Source organism: Schistocerca cancellata, chromosome 4 (genome assembly GCF_023864275.1).
Source record: "Schistocerca cancellata isolate TAMUIC-IGC-003103 chromosome 4, iqSchCanc2.1, whole genome shotgun sequence".
NCBI lineage: Eukaryota > Metazoa > Arthropoda > Insecta > Orthoptera > Acrididae > Schistocerca > Schistocerca cancellata.
Window position 1 is genome coordinate 438691377 of NC_064629.1, and position 16165 is coordinate 438707541.

The following is a 16165-nucleotide window of genomic DNA, read 5'->3' on the forward strand; positions in this document are numbered from 1 at the left end:
ACACGCTCATGATAAACTTATATTCGAGGAGTATTCCTCATAAATATTGATGTTTCTGAACTAGTTTTTATTCACAAAAGCAATAATGACATGTAAAAGACCTAAAACTAAAACAAATGTTTAATACTTTCCCTTATATCATTCCATAATGCCATACATTAACATATTTTGGGGAACATCTCTAACATAACCTATAGTTTTCCCATTGCTAAGGTATCTTGCACGGATTAGTTATTATGTGAATTCAGCTGTATTCTGTAAATTCATTGTCAAACAAATGGATGAACTAACAGCTTCTTCTCATTATTGTAAGTTTCTTCATTGATAAAATCAGTCACCCTTCCCCAGTCAAAAGTTCAGTTCACAGAATAATTACAATGAAGAAAAATAGGCAACATAAAATCTTTCTATTACACAGAATCATTAAGTTGGCTACAACAATAAAAAGTTTAGGTATTAGTAAGGAGCAGAGTGAGAAATGTATGAGCAGTTTATTTGTTGGAAACTCTTTCTATCCCATTGGTGAATTTTTAAGAATGTATTGTTAATAACATCAGTATGTTCTATATATTCTGTGTTATATTATTTAACAGTGCATGGCATAGATAGCCTAAGAGTTTTCTATTTTGTACTACATTGACATGTTTATTACAATTACTGTAAACGAAAATCAGTATTTTCACATCCTTACATGACACTTGATCTATGGTATGGAGAACCAAAATTAATTTTGAGCTTACTGATCCTTTTCTGTACTTCATTTCTCTGATATGTTATGTAATAATTAGGAAACCATGACTACTGAATCTATATAATGAACAGCAAAGTAATTGAAAATGTGAATCCAAGTTCCTTAATTGTCTTCCAAGTTACGTGGTTTTTTTTTTGTTTGTGCAAGTACCAACAGAAATACAAAATTATGTTTACCAGTTGGAGCAACATACACATACTCTCAACAAATAATGAGCCAAATTTCAGAATGTTACATTTTGTGCACAAATGAGATCTGTAACTCTGTCTTTAGCTCAGTAGTAAAAATATTGCAATTAACTGGAAAAATTTACAAGCAGTTTCGAAAATGTTTTGCTGAAATGAGACAGTCCTTTCACAAGTATTATCAAGTGAGTCCTTTAGTATGATATCATTTGTAGGTTTGGTTTGTTTGTTGAGAAATTAAATAAGAGTTTCATTTATTTTCATTGTACATATGTATAATCAGCTGAAATTATGTAAGAGCTTAAGTCACATAAGGTTTTAAATTTTAATCAATTTCAGCACTTCTATGAATGCCTTTATCAGAAATTAAACATTCAGTTTGTTGCTACCTGTGGCTTGACGTGTGTGAGCAGACCATTGTTTGCCTTCGATGTATTCTTTTTTTGTTTTAATTGTAAGAAAAGTTTTATTGCTTGATATTTATTTTATATGTGACATGACAGTTTTAATATTTAATTTTTGATGAAGGCACTCATAGAAGTGCTTAAACCAGGTCAAAAGACTTAATTTTTACAATAGAGGGCTGTAATTGCTTTAATTTTAATTTGTAAATGGTCGCTGACCACGTAGCCATGTTTAAAACTTCATATCATGAATGCCTTCTGGCTATCTGTACATTTTTTGAAAGATATATTATTTGATAATGACCAAAGTTATCAAATATGATATCATTATAAATGAAAAATTACGTTACTTTAGGATATCATAGAATATCTCTTAATGGATAAGTATTTACAATGAGATTCCTACCTGAAGTTTCCATTGTATGAATAAACATTTATTGCCATGAGTAACTATGTTACTGTTAACGACCCAGTACTGTTCTAAAAAATACAACAATATACATATTTGGAAAACAGTTGGTGACATATTTCATTCACAAGCCTGATAATTTTTTAAAATATTTCTCACATATTTGAAGCTATCTAGTCCTTAGTATTAATGTATTAATTTTCTGTATTGTGATATCTGTGATAACAACAGCAAAATCTACCTATTTATTTCACAAAAATAGCAATCATTTGCTGACCATTTCTCAAAAATATTTATCATACATTTGAAGCTATCCAGTCCTTAGTATTAACGTATTGATTTTCTGCATTGTGATATCTGTGATAACAACAGTAAAATCTACTTATTTATTTCACAAAAATATCAGTCACTTGCTGATGAATGATTAACTTCAGTGACTCTTCATCAGTCAGTTATAGATAGTCTACTGTGTTGCTTACATCATATTTAGTAAATGAGTGAGAATTAGATGACACATTGTTAAAATCAGGAATTGTAGAAGTAAACTGTAATTGAAGTATGTACTTAAAACATAGGGTGTCCTGCAAGTCTCAGTTTGAAATCATTTATTTTCTAGTATATATGCTTGCATCAGATTCATTTATGTGCGATAATGAATAAGGTTACTGACAGTCAGTGCTGAGGACACTAAAGAAAATAATGGGTGTAACCTTTTAGCATACAAGATCTTAGGGGGAAGACCAACATCTATTGATCTCTCAACATAGCCCTTCCTAGTAGGTAATTGTGGCTTTGTCTTATTGATATGTATGTACTGGTAGAAAAAGTATTTTATCTGGAATGTACTGAAGCTCACCAACTGAATCATATAAATAGGACATTAAACTGGAAGACCTGAAAATTGATACTCATCAGACTTATTTTTATACTGTAATAAGTAATACAGTACTTTAGAATAGATCATCAGTGGCATTCTCCTGTTAAATGTGTAACAATGGCCTTATTTTTAGCAGAGTTAACTCTGCATCTCACATTATTTTAAAATTTAAGACATAAGCAACTTGACTGAAGACATTTAGAAAGCGATCTGAATGCTTAGCCCACTGTGGACACATTTTACATCAGAGATGAATAAATGGACTGTAGATTTCACAGTAAAAGAAGAAAGAAATTAGTTACACATTACAATATAAAATTGTACACAAATGGTGCAAAGTATATGTTAACAGAAATTTTTTCATGTCTCAGCATATATCAAAGTAGCCAGAACACAAATACATGTATTATCAAAACTGGAAAAAATAAACATTTATTAAGTCACTAACTCAATTTTGTTAAATAATTTTCAGCAGCAAAGTTGTGTCACATTGATTCCTGAAATTTCTTTCACAATCCATAATTTACCTTTCATTTTTAAGGCTGGGCTATCATAATCAAGTTAATGGGAATCATTTAGAAAGGTTTTTAAAATCATAATGTTGTTCCTTAAGTTGGCTCATACCTCTGGTTTAATGGTCAGGTCTCGTACAATACAGTTGCACCTATAGAAGTAATTGCAGTAATTTTTAATGACTATGACTGACATACCCTTATTGAAATGACCATACATTATTATTATGGCATGAGAAATTTTCTGTTATGTCCAATTAATTCTTTACAATATGTATACCCACTACCACCAGATTCATAAATTAATATTACATATAATTGTATTCTGTTGACACTTACTTATATCAATTATGTGCTATGTGTGCACAACCAGTCTACAGAATATACACTGAACTGTTTCCTTCAGAGTGATTCAGGCAATAAATTTAATGTAATTTGGAGAAACTAATATCTCAATTACCAACAGACTTGCTGCAGTGCAACACCGGTTCCTGTCAGATCACGGAAGTTAAGTGCTGTTGGGCTGGGCTAGCACTTGGATGGGTGACCATCTGGTCTGCCGAGTGCTGTTGGCAAGCAGGGTGCACTCAGCCATTGTGAGGAAAACTGAGGAGCTACTTGATTGAGAAGTAGCAGCTCCAGTCTCAGAAACTGACATACAGCCGGGAGAACAGTGTGCTGACCACATGCCCCTCCATATCCTCATCCAGTGATGCCTGTTGGCTGAGGATGACACGGCGGCCATTCAGTACCATTGGGCCTTCATGGCCTGTTCGGGAGGAGGTTTTATATATATATATATATATATATATAAAATCTCAATGTGATTCTCTAGTCCTTGTTTCTGTGGTGGTACTTGCAATGTCCCTGACTGATTTTCAGATAACTCAAGATTACCACCTTCTCTCTGTAACATAAAATTACATGCACAAATATTGTGACATGAAGTGTACACCTAAGCATACCTTGATGTATTGCAAACTTCTCTGGTTCTACTAGCTGGCAGTATTATACACTATTCAGGATACTGGTTTTAATCTGTCTGCAAACTATACAGTTCAGATATTACCACTATAAACTAGTATGTGTCTCACATGAAGTTGTATATGAAATAACAGTAAACAGTTCTGTAAGACCCAAATATGATAATAAAATTTTCTGCACTAACAGTACCAGAGTTCCAGAAACTTGTCAACATAAGCAAAGACAAATGTTATGCAACGATTTCTAAACAGCCTAAACTTCATGCATAATGTATATGTGCATATACACGTAGCATTTGCAACAGGTTAAAAATGGGAGTGAAAACACCAAAATCAAAGAAATAATGCTGTGAAAGTTATGAAATAATAAAAAAAACATTGTCATTTTGAATAAATACAGAATTAAGAAGATCATAGGTTGAAAGCAAAACATAAAAGAATTATATGACTTCTGAAATTTTCCCGGCGTATTTCTTCTTCTAATAATTTCCGGGTATGCAGCCGGATCCCGTCGACATTCTGCCACGATATTTCGGCCCAGAGACGTCCGGCCATCATCAGGTGAGTACACAACTACTGAAGAGCCCAGGTGCAGTCGCGGTATTTATGCCGAATCTCGCGCATGTGAAATGTACTGGCATCCTACAGCGCATGCGTCAGGTGTTGACATGCGCAGCATAGCCGAGTTGTACGTGCTGCCCTCGGTGGTGGAAATAAAGGTTCATCTAGTCATTGAGAATCGAATGACACTGTCGATTCCGCTGTGATTGTATAATTTTAATAACAGGATTCCAATTTTTATCCAGCTGAAAGCCGTTGTCACGATTTATAAGATTATTGGCAAGACGTATTTCCACTGATTCCTTGATTACGGAATCCCAAAAACCGGAAACCGGGGATAAAATTTTTGTTACATTGTATTCCATTGAATGTCCCAAAGAAATACAGTGCTCTGCTACTGCCGATTTTGACGGTTGCCGCAGACGGGTGTATCTTTCATGTTCTATACATCGTTCATGGACAGTTCTTGTCGTCTGGCCAATATATGCAGCGCCACATTCACAGGGAATTTTGTAGACGCCTGCCTTCTTCAGTTGTAAATCGTCTTTAACGGATCCAACCAGGGCCCGGTTCTTAGCTGGTGGACGAAAGATAACCTTGATTTTATTTTTCTTCAGTAATCGGCCTATTTTCGACGACACATTCCCGGCGTATGGAAGGAACGCAGTTGATTTAAAGTCATCATCTGCGTCCTCAGTGCGTTGCTTCTTGTTATGATAGTTGCGCATGGCCTTCCGTATTTGGCGAGAAGTGTAGCCATTCTCTTTGAAAACCTTCTCCAAGTGTTCTAATTCTGCGTGGAGATTTTCATCATCCGATATTATATGCGCTCGATGTATTAAGGTACTGAGAACACCGGCTGTTTGTGCTGGGTGATGGCAGCTTGACGCCTGGAGATACAGATCTGTGTGAGTCGCTTTCCTGTACACAGAATGTCCTAATGACCCATCATTTTTACGGCGTACTAGCACGTCTAGAAATGGTACTTTACCATTTCTAGACGTGCTAGTACGCCGTAAAAATGATGGGTCATTAGGACATTCTGTGTACAGGAAAGCGACTCACACAGATCTGTATCTCCAGGCGTCAAGCTGCCATCACCCAGCACAAACAGCCGGTGTTCTCAGTACCTTAATACATCGAGCGCATATAATATCGGATGATGAAAATCTCCACGCAGAATTAGAACACTTGGAGAAGGTTTTCAAAGAGAATGGCTACACTTCTCGCCAAATACGGAAGGCCATGCGCAACTATCATAACAAGAAGCAACGCACTGAGGACGCAGATGATGACTTTAAATCAACTGCGTTCCTTCCATACGCCGGGAATGTGTCGTCGAAAATAGGCCGATTACTGAAGAAAAATAAAATCAAGGTTATCTTTCGTCCACCAGCTAAGAACCGGGCCCTGGTTGGATCCGTTAAAGACGATTTACAACTGAAGAAGGCAGGCGTCTACAAAATTCCCTGTGAATGTGGCGCTGCATATATTGGCCAGACGACAAGAACTGTCCATGAACGATGTATAGAACATGAAAGATACACCCGTCTGCGGCAACCGTCAAAATCGGCAGTAGCAGAGCACTGTATTTCTTTGGGACATTCAATGGAATACAATGTAACAAAAATTTTATCCCCGGTTTCCGGTTTTTGGGATTCCGTAATCAAGGAATCAGTGGAAATACGTCTTGCCAATAATCTTATAAATCGTGACAACGGCTTTCAGCTGGATAAAAAATGGAATCCTGTTATTAAAATTATACAATCACAGCGGAATCGACAGTGTCATTCGATTCTCAATGACTAGATGAACCTTTATTTCCACCACCGAGGGCAGCACGTACAACTCGGCTATGCTGCGCATGTCAACACCTGACGCATGCGCTGTAGGATGCCAGTACATTTCACATGCGCGAGATTCGGCATAAATACCGCGACTGCACCTGGGCTCTTCAGTAGTTGTGTACTCACCTGATGATGGCCGGACGTCTCTGGGCCGAAATATCGTGGCAGAATGTCGACGGGATCCGGCTGCATACCCGGAAATTATTAGAAGAAAAGAATTATAGGTTGTCATCAATACAGACAGTAGGTAAACTTGCAAAATATTCTGAAAAAAACCCAATGATGGAGATATCTGCAGATAATTTTCCATACGCCAGACTAGCATTAATTACTATGACCAAACTTTAGTGGGAAAACTGCTAAATATTATTAGATAAACTTTCTTTGGGTTGTTTGTGAAACATGAAAATATATTTGGTCAGCTGTTAGAAGAAAAGAAATGCAAATGTAGCCCATTTTGTTAATTTTAGATCTTCTTGAATTTTGTACATTATGGGACAGTTATCAGAAATAAGATCTTTGTTATCAGAAGGTGTATAACTCACCAAAATTTACTCAACATTGTCAAAACAGTATGCTGGAAAGTATTTCAACCAGAATGCGTATGTAAGTGTATTGAACAGCTTACAGTAAGTAGAACATGTGACAAAAATATTAATTGCATTTGGTAGAAAACGCATATAAAACTGATCTTATAAAGAAAGACATACTTAATCACAGTGAAAATTGTGTTATGTTAGTGTTGTAAGAAGCCAAGAGGAAGGGTTTTGGCCAACTGAACCCTACTGTACCACTTTCTCTTCAGTAGGATTTTTTCTGATATCAGTCACAAAGTATGTGATTTAAGACATTTATGCAAGTACATGGTGTGTGGAAGCATTTTAGAGCTATACATTTTCCAAATTTTCTTGTTTTCCACAAAAGCGTTTTTGTAAGTTACAGTGTGAAAGTGTAAAATTACAACTTGGTCATCATATACATTTCATTGCATAAGAAACGAGATATAGAATTTAAAGGTAAACTTACAATTTTGCATAAATTGTGCAAAATTTATTTATTAACCACTAAATAAATAGTTTTCATTGGATTCCAAAAAATTGTTAACTTCACCAGAAACAAAATTTATATCAGTGCATGCTGTCTTCTCTTTCAACCATGCTGAAAAGAACAGACCCCATGAGTAACCCGCAGCTGTGACACATATTTTGTAAACTGAAGGTGGAGAGGGAGAAAGCAAAGGAAAGGGACAGAACTGTTGATGTCAGCTGCATCGGGACTGTATGCCAAATCAATGGCAATGAATGAAAATGTGTGTTGGACTGGGATTTGAACCTGGAATCTCTTGCTTACTTGGCAGCTGTGTTACCTACTGTGCCACCTGGACATAATGGTTATCGCAATTGTCTGGACTGTTTTGGTACACCACTTGGCTGACCCATATTCCGATCTAGCTTCACTGAGATAGACTATGCAGCTGCAATAAACACTGTGTCCGGGTGGCAGAGTGATTAACACAATTGCCTAGTAAGTAGGAAATCCTAGGTTCGAATCCCAGTCTAGCACACATTTTCACTCATCGCCGCTGGTTTGGTTTGGTGTACAGTCCCAATGCAGCTGGCATCAATAGTTCTTTCTGTTTTCTTTCCTTTCTCCCACCTCCACTTTCAATGTACATAACAGAAACAATTTTGTTTGATACAAAAATGCAGTATATTCAAATTTAAACAAAATATTTTACCTGGAATATTTAGAAAGTTCTAAATTTTAATTCGGGTCCATACAGAATATCTTTTGTAGCTATGGTAACTGTACCCCATACGGCCCACTTACGGAAATGGAAGCTTTCTTTTATATCTTTAAGGGCAACAGTAAATTATGGTGGTTACTTACAATTTAAATACCACTGCTGTACATAAAATTGGATATGGAATATTATAATAATGAGAAACTAAAATAATAAGGCATGTCATAATAACAAGAATAAAAAAGTTTGGTTTTTGGGAATACTGAATGCACTGTTTTTCCTATATGGCCTACTCTACTTCTTTTCATAACTCAAAACTAATGAAATCTTATTTACAATATGTATTACATTTATCAACACAGTCTAAGTGGTTATGGCTTTTGCGTCCTCAGCTAAGTGCCTTCTTGTCCACTTCTGCCCCTTTATTTTTTGATGCAAATATATTTCAAACTACATATTTCTTTTTTTTCTTCCTTTTTTGGATGGTTTGAACTTACATTAGAAAGACTGATAGATAGTAGTTGGATATAAAATCAGTGTACATGGTAGTTTCAGCCATTTGGTCTTCTGAAATGCCTATAAGAAGTCTAACGTATCCAAAGGAATGTTGGGAAGATACATTTGTAAAGCTAAGAATAATTCAGACTACAGAGTTGACAAATCAGATGGGAAATTTAAAAATGTATTCCCTGTAGAAAAAAAGATCAGCTGGTAGCCTACCAGAATTCAGAGTAGAGCAAAAGTTTTAGTCAACAAAGAAACATCACACTGTCAGATCTTTAGTCTATCAGCTATCAGAAAGAAGTGGTTTACCACACAAACTTGACAAACAAACTTGTCCACCTCAGCAGGAGTGTGTTATAGGATTTATAACTTGGCATAATATGCTGTATATTTGCAAAGCAGAAAATACACCTGGTGCACTAGTGATGGGATTTAATGAAATTATAGTAATGGTAACTCAATGTTAAAAACTAAAAATAACTTCACATTTTTCAAAATGTTATAAAAATATTCTCTTGTTGTTAACAAATTTTTTGGAAGATTCTGTATTCCTTAGTATAAATTGGTCAGTAAAATACTTTATGTCTTATACTGAAGATGACATTCATAATAATTTTAACACTGAAGGCCAATCACACTGTACATCATGACACCATCATGTCATGGCACATAATGTCAGTTCAAGTCCTTAACTGTTCTTTTCGTGGGGACTGCAATCTTCACAAGATTATTTTCAACTGTTTTTACACAAAAAGTGCCTATAAACAATGCAGTAGATGATATGTGTGGATGCTGGAGTCCATATTTGCACAAAAATGACATTTATTGGGATCAAATTGTTTGCAGTTTGCAGGAATACCTTTTATATTAGAGAAGAGAGACAGAAATGCAAAACAAAACACACAAAGTGTGTGTGTTTCAATAAATCTCATTACATGGTAGAGAAGGGGGAATTTCACACATTATACAAGGAGCTTGAGGAAGAGGAATCTGCATTTTATATTTTGTATCCCATTAAAATTTGGTTTAAGGTTAACTTTAGATGCTACTCCAGTGCATATTTTTGAGTATTACTCATATCTCCCTCAATACCTTCCCCTTTGAGATATGTAGGTTTTCTTTACATATTGTATTTGGCTTTTAGTAGTTCAAGTGCCTTATTTGTACTGGGGCTAACTGGTAAAACCACATAAACATTTACGACTGATGCTTGCAAGACTGTTTCATGCATAATTCAGAGGGCTGTTTAACAATAAAGAGGTCTGGCACAAATACGTATTAAACAAACAACTTGCAGTGTCTGAAGGTTGTAGTGTATTTTCTGATGTAAAACTAAAAGAGCCTGACAACATACAAGGGTGTATATGCTCCAGGAAAACAAGAAGATCCAGGAAAAAACCAAGAATTTCTTTTATCTGGGAGAAAACTGGGAAAAACCCAGGATTTTTCTAACAACCCGGGAATTTTTCATTGTTTTAGACTTTCATTAAATTTTTGTAATTTTGACTAATAAGAACAGATCAACAGCAAAACGTGCCAAAGGCTTTAGGAAGAAGACCATGAAATACTTCATAACACCAAACTGTGTGCGATGAGCATGACATTACAACTGTTTACATGAAGTTCATTTTGAGAGGAAATGTTAGTGACAATCCTGGAAATTGCCCAAGTCCTGCCCATTTACCCCCTCCACACCAACCAAGCGCGTGTGTAAAGTCTTTGTCCATGCCGTGTAGCATATCGATATGATCTTTGATCGTCGTGCCATGTACCACATCGATATGATCATCCGTCATCATCCCGTGTAGCACATCAATATGATCTCTGTAGTGCATCTATATGTTCATCACTTTTTGTAGAGTGAGAATATGCTTGTTCCCTGCTTTTTTGTAGTCCACGTGTTTTACCACGGTTCCTCATACTAGCAGTACTTCTTAGCAGTTTGTGTAATTAAAACATTTAAAATGGGTGCTTTTAAGTATGAAACTTGCTGAAACGAATACAGTTATTGGAGGATTCTGAGGTGGCATATTTCCAGAGTGCACCCACAGCAGTTGAACGAAATTGTATCTCATGTTACAAATAATGAACCTTCATGTTCCTAACAGTGCTACATATGAGACAAGAGTTTTACTCAGAAAAGAAGTTTAAAACACCACCAACACCACAAGACAGTCATGGCATAATGAAGCAGCAGAAGAGGTTGATGTGTATGATGTGCACATTTGAAGCTGGGTCAAAAAAGTGTTGGAGTGAACATTTCCAAGCCGCTCATCAAATACGTGTGAAATCTGGAGATCTGGTGTTCTCTAGTGAAGGTGAATTTTTGGAGTGGAAAGAAGAAATTGAATACACTACACAATCCAGTTTCATGAAACACTGTGGCATTAAGTTTGTTGATGATAACTCATCCTGTAAGTATGTTTAACATCATTCAGATCAGTTTGTCTCCAAGGATGAAGGGAAGAGACACTTAAAAATGGTAGGCAGTAACAAAATTGATGGAAAGTGCCCTGCAGAGATACCTTGTTAATTTTGTGTCATCTTATGATGGACATGATCTAGACTTAAGTCATTTGAATCTGACATCACAAGAATGTGAGAGCATAGCTGCAGACCTTGCTCTGGGAATCCTATTGTTCTTGACAAAATTTGAGCAACAGTGCAGGACTCAAATTCAGAGGGAGTACATCTCACAACATTGAAAGACCTGCACAACATTGTAGCTTCTTATAATTTGGCTTCGAAGTCAGTCAGACATCAAAATGATGCCATCAGCATCATTGTTGAGCACTAAAAATAAATTATAAATCAAACTGTAAGAGAATGTTAATGGCTACTTGGAAGACAATGTACATATATATTGGTGTAGATCTTACTGCACCAGAATGGAGGCACATGAGCATTTCAGGTATTACAAAGGGCGTTCAAAAAGTTTTGCACAGTTGTCTATATTTTTTTTATTTTGTGCAGGAGGAGAATGAAATTTTTTACGAACATACTTGGAACTTTTAGCTATGAGTTGTTATATAGAAGTATTTTCTTTTATTTACAGTTGAGCCATAATGGACCGTGAAGTAGATGTGAGGTTGCGACAATGGTTGAGAGTGCCTCTTCAAGACCAGCGATGACTCTGCCACATTGATTCACAGGAAGTTGCACCCTGTATATGGGGAGGACACAGTGGGTTGCAGCAGTATCCAGTGGTGGTTGCAGAGATTTAAAGAAGGTGATTTCTCTCTACTGGACAATCCACAATCCGGTAGACCATCAACGGCAGTGAGTGATGTGAATAAGGAGAACATTGATCAAATTATCTAAAATGACATACGTATGATGACACGATTGCTTGCTGAAATGAATCATTTGTTATTGGGTAGTGCAGTATCACTGCTACAGTCACTAGGGTACAGAAATGTCTGTGCACGTTGGGCGCCTAGATTACTGACAAGAGAAATGAAAACTGTGAGGAAGAATGTGTGCAAGGGTCTCATGAAGACCTTCACTGAAGAGTGGAAACAGTGTTTTGACAGTGTCATTACCCAGGATGAAACATGCTTGTTTTTGTCTGAACCTGAGAGCAAAACCCTATCCATGGAGTGGCATCATCTATATTCCCCTCAGAAGAAGAAACCAAGACTTTCACGAACAGCAGACCGGAAGGTGATGGCCTCCTTCTTCTGGGATCAGTGTGGTGTCATTTTCATTGACTTTTTGGAACCTGGCTCCACCATTAACCAGGATGGTTACTGTTGGTCATTTGACAAGCTGCAACATGCCACCAAGACCAACAGACCACAGCTTCAGGGTCAGCTCATCAGACTACACCATGACAATGCCAAACCCCATAAAGCCCATATGACGCAGGAAAAAGTCAGGAAAATGGGTTGGAAAATTGTTCCTCATCCTCCCTACAGTCCGGACTTGGCTCTGTCTTATTTTTACCTCTTTGATCATCTGAAGACCCACCTGCATGGTAAAACATTTGATAGTGAGAAAGATCTTATTTCCTGTGTCAAGCATTGGTGTAAAATTCAATCCCTAGAATTTTACCAAAGTGCATTTACATCATGGAAAGAACATTGGGTCAGATACGTCACAGCTGATGGAGGCTACATTGAATAGGCTCACTGTATAGCTAAATGTTCCAAGTATGCTCACAAAAAATTTCATTCTCCTCCTGCAAAAAATAAGAAAATGAGACACTTCTGTGCAAAACTTTTTGAACGCCTTTTGTAAAATATTGCCATGAAATGGTTGCTAATTAGTGGTACAAACCTTCACCAAGAAGTGTTTTCAATATCTATAGCTTTTTTCTTCATCGGGAACAGTCATAGGTATGTGGTGTATTGATTTCCTTTTCTTTGTCGAAAACAACCTCCTCTGTGGCACAAGTTTCCTCTTGAAACTCCTTTCTGTGCTGATGAAAGGGCTGATGATGGGTTCCAACAGCACCTACATTCACCTTCAACTTCATCGCCATTTTTTAGCTAGCTTAACTTCAGCAGTTGACATGCCAGCAATGACTTCCGGAAACATTGAGACAGTCTTCTTCTTTTCATCTGACAATGCTTCTGGGGTGTTGCAGCTAGTATTTGTGCTTACTTGTGCCCAACTTGCTTCCCTCTCATCAATCACAGACAAATCTTCAGCATCAACAACAAGTGTATCTGACAGTACATGATTTTGCCATGGAATCTCACCTCTGCTCTTCTTTTCTGTTTGGCAAACAATATGAATGTGCTTACATATATTTAATTTAATACTATAATCAATGCATGTGCAAGAATACTGATGAATGCGCACTTCGCATTTACTGCATACTAATTTACACTTGCAGTGAATGTCATTGTCCTTCACAAGGAAGACATCGTTTGATTTTGAAGAAGGTACTTCCCAATCACTGTCTACCTTAGTAATGAAGTCATCCATTAAAACAGACTTGTGCCTAGCACAAATGTATTTTATTGTAATAGTTACCTTTCCTCTCATGATAACAGTAAGCCCATCAAACAGCTTTGTGGTTACAAATGACATCAGTGCAGATATACCTTTGTCCAGTCTTTTCACTTGCTTTGCATTGGCATGTACATATTTCAAATCCTTGTGCATACTCTCCAGGTGCATGTTTGTATTGAGTCCAGCTTGCATGTGACAATTTGCCCAACAGTTAACATATTTTTCATAGTAGGTCTTCAAATAATAACTGAATTTGGAAGTATCTGTATCACTATAGAGCTTCTGGAGTGCTTTTTGCAGTGATTCTTCAAATATAGCAACATCTCTTACCTGTATCAATGTCTTCACAAGCTTGTACACCTCAGTTCTCTGGTCTTTACGTAGAACTTTACTGTTAATGTGGTTTGTCCATGCTCTATCCACATGCCAGGTGCCATTCAAGTCTCTTTGTAGGAGACCCAATTGCTCCATTCTAAGTGATACTGTAGGATTCTGCCAGATTGGACATAAATACCTTGGGGCAAATGTGTCCAACCTGAGACTTTATATAGTTGAAAAATATGTTTAACACATCACTGTCATCTCTATTAGAAATGAGGAAAGCGCATGTAAATTCTTGTCTCTTATCAGCCAGTAGTAGTATTGTGGTAAGTTCAAAATCATAGCCATTTAGACCACCATTCCCATCAACACAAATATAATCATTTCCGTATTTTGCCAATAATTCATCTTGTGCAGTGTTCATTATTACTAACATGAAATCCTCACTTCTCAATTTCGCGTGCTGGTTAGTGATTATTTCTTGAGGCTTATAAAATAATACACACACATTATCACTTTCCTGAACTTCTTGTACCCAAGCTTCTACACTGATGGCATCATGTTGATGTCTGACTGACTTTGAAGCCAAATGATAAGAAGCTCTAATGTTATGCAAGTCCTGCAATGTTGCAAGATGTACTCTCTCTGAATTGGAATCCTGCACTGTTGATTAAATTTTGCCATGAACAATGGGAAACAGGATTCAAACAGCAATGTCTGCAACTATGCTCTTGTGGTGTCAGATTCAAATGACTTAGGTCTAGATCATGTCCAACACGAGTGGACACAAAATTAACAAGGCACTTTTTTTCCTTATAGAGGACTTTCATCTCTGCAGGGCACTTTCTATCAATTTTACTACCTGCCATTTTGAGGTGTCTCATATCTTCAACTTTGGAGAGAAACTGACTTAAATGATGGCAAACATACTTACAGGTGGAGCAATCATCAACTAACTTAAAATGCTGTGGTGTTTGACGAATCAGGATTGTGCAGTATGTTCAATTTCTTTTTCCACTTCAAAAATTGACATGCACTAGAGAACTTCAGATCTTCAGATTTCACACTTCATTGATGGTGGGGCTTGGAAACAATCAATCCAACACTTTTTTTGACTCTGCTTCAGATGTGTATATAATACACTTCAACGTCTTCTGCTGCTTCATTATGCCCAACAGTTAGCATTTTTTTCATAGTAGGTCTTCAAATAATAACTGAATTTGGATGTATGTGTATCACTATAGAGCTTCTGGACTGCTTTTTGCAGTGATTCTTCAAATATAGCAACATCTCTAACCTGTATTAATGTCTTCACAAGCTTGTACACCTCAGTTGGTGGAGTTCTAAACTTCTTTTCCAAGTAAAACTCTTGTCACATATTTAGCACTGATATGAACATGAAGGTTCATTATTTGTAACATGAAGTACGATTTTGTTCAACTGCTGTGGGTGCTCTCTGGAAATATGCTGCCTCAGAGTCTTCCGATAATTGTAGTTGTTTCCACATTTTAAATGTTTTAATTAAACTGCTAAGAAGTAAAAGGTGGCAGTCACTCTATTTCTGAGTGGAACAGGAAAGGAAATGACAAGTATTGGTGCAGGGTACCCTCTGCCATGGATCCTATGGTGGCTTGCGGAGTACCTATGTAGATTTTACCAGGAAAAACTCCGGGAATTTCAGGAATGTTATAAAATCCCAAGGAGTTCTCCATTTTAATGTAGCATTGAAACTGAATTTTATAAATTGCAAATTTCAAATTACCTAATATCTGAAAGTGTGTTACTTATATGAATAGTATCCCATATAAATTAGTGATGTTTAAAACTTAGTTAAACTACTGCTCGTGGCTGGTATATAGTGCAGTTGAGAGATAGGAAAAGACATTATTGTAGCATTCTGCCACTGCCTCCCTTCCCCCATCTTCTCCTCTTACCATTACTTTGTCAGCAGTGTATTGATGCAATCATCCTCCTTGCACCTGAAATTCTCAGGAAATTTTTTTCCAAGTTGGTGTAACCACCCAGGAAGTAGCTTTGCACTATTAAATTATTAACATTGCTGTTGCTCATTATTTTCTTTCAGCTGAAGAGGTGATACTGTTAAACTG